The sequence below is a fragment of the Chrysochloris asiatica genome, unplaced genomic scaffold, assembly GCF_000296735.1.
Source record: "Chrysochloris asiatica unplaced genomic scaffold, ChrAsi1.0 scaffold00057, whole genome shotgun sequence".
NCBI lineage: Eukaryota > Metazoa > Chordata > Mammalia > Afrosoricida > Chrysochloridae > Chrysochloris > Chrysochloris asiatica.
Genome location: NW_006408575.1, coordinates 8,944,733 through 8,946,514, shown reverse-complemented (window position 1 = coordinate 8,946,514; position 1,782 = coordinate 8,944,733). Strand labels below are relative to the sequence as shown.

The 1,782-nt window shown below is 39.3% G+C and overlaps 1 pseudogene; it reads right to left on the bottom strand.

The window, feature by feature from the left end:
* Positions 1 to 596: 596 nt before the first annotated feature.
* Positions 597 to 1,535, bottom strand: LOC102840319 (annotated as a pseudogene).
* Between the last annotated feature and the right edge of the window lie 247 nt (positions 1,536 to 1,782).

The following is a 1,782-nucleotide window of genomic DNA, read 5'->3' as shown; positions in this document are numbered from 1 at the left end:
GGCTCTTGATCATATATATGCTACCTCTTGAAATGGTTGAACATTAACCATTTCCTTTTGGTACAGTGATTCTGTGTATTCTTTCCATCTTCTCTTGATGCTTTCTGCATCATTGAATGATTTGCCCAGAGAATCTTTCAATAATGAAATTTGAGGCTTGAGTATTTTCCTCAGTTCCCCCAGCATGAGAAATGCTGAGCGTGTTCTTCCTTTTTCGGTTTTCTGATTCCAGATCTTTGCACATTTTGTTGTAATATTTGGCTTTATTTTCTCGAGCTGATCTTTAAAATTTTCTATTCAGCTCTTGGACCTCCTCATTTCCTCCATTTGCTTTAGCATCTCTACTCTGGAGAGCGAGTTTCAGTGTGTGTTCTGACATCCATTTTGACCTTTTCCTTCTTTCTTGTCTTCTTAATGACTTTTTGCTTTCTTCACGTATGATGTTTTGGTGTCATCCCACAACTCTTCTGGTCTTCAGTCTTTAGTGTTTAATATATCAAATCTGTTCTTCTAATAATCTCTAAATTAATGTAGGATACATTCAATATCATATTTTGGCTCTCGTGGACTTGTTTTCATTTTCTTCAGCTTCAGTTTCAATTTGCAGATGAGTGATGGTCTGGAGGTAAGAAAACCAATGCATCATTGAAAATATGATCAAATGCCCTAAGACGGTATACCCCATACATCATCACATGTATCTGATTAGGTATCACTCTACTAAAAGTAACAGCCATATTTGAACAACATCTTTCTACTACTTGCTGAGATTGATTATTCATTGTCTTTTTAATAAAAAGCCCAACAGATTTGGTGTTAAGTACATCTTTTCCTTTAGAATCTTCTGCATTTTCTGCAAATACTCTAGCATATTTCAGGCAGACTGCTAGTTATTTATCTTCAGATAGCTTCCAAATCATCCCTCTCTGTTCATGACACTGAGAAGGCTATCAAGTCTTTTCATGGATTCTATACTTAAAGACAATTCTTCCTTCCATACTCACATATTCAAGGTTGCCAGGCTTTATAGTGTGGCCTAGATAGAAGGGCTGTGATTGCTCCTTTTTTAACAAAAAATACTTTAATTTTTCAATAATAACAAATGTAGTGGGGTGTGCAAAGAAGAATCAGTTGTATTGGTCCTTATATTTATCAATGGCCTATTTGTAAGCCTTTCTCATCATAAGCCACATGTCAGCTGTTTCCATGTTAATTGATTCAAACACTTTCACAGTTTCAGAACTGAAGAACTCTGTGTTGTCACAGTGTTTGCTCCATGTCTCCTTCACTGCAGTCCAAAGACTCACATCTTTGGGTTTTACAAGGATGATACAGTATACCCGAAAGCTTTTCCTGAGCTCCGTGTGACCATTCTCTGATTTTTTCAAGATATCTTATTTGTTAGGAGCTTGTAGCTCATGGTGATGCATTCTGTTTCCATGACCAATCCTAATGTGGCCTAGCATAGTGATCAAAGCACAAAAAATGCTTGCGAGCATCATGCCCTTCAAAAATGAACTGCTTTCAGAAAACATTTTTCCGGTGTTTACAACAGTTCAGGGGGCAGAAAAACGCGTCACCTCACGGCTTTCCACTCACGTCCGCCTGCCACTGAGTTTCCCTCTGGCCAGGCTGCTCTAGCTGCAGACAGCTTCTTTTCCTTGGTTTCACTAAAGGGGAGACGACCAGGAAAGGGACGCCACAATGGTAAGGATAGCGTGGTTGGGCAAAAGGACCCTCGGCCCTGTGGAGACACCGGCCCGCACCCACTGACTCTATTTT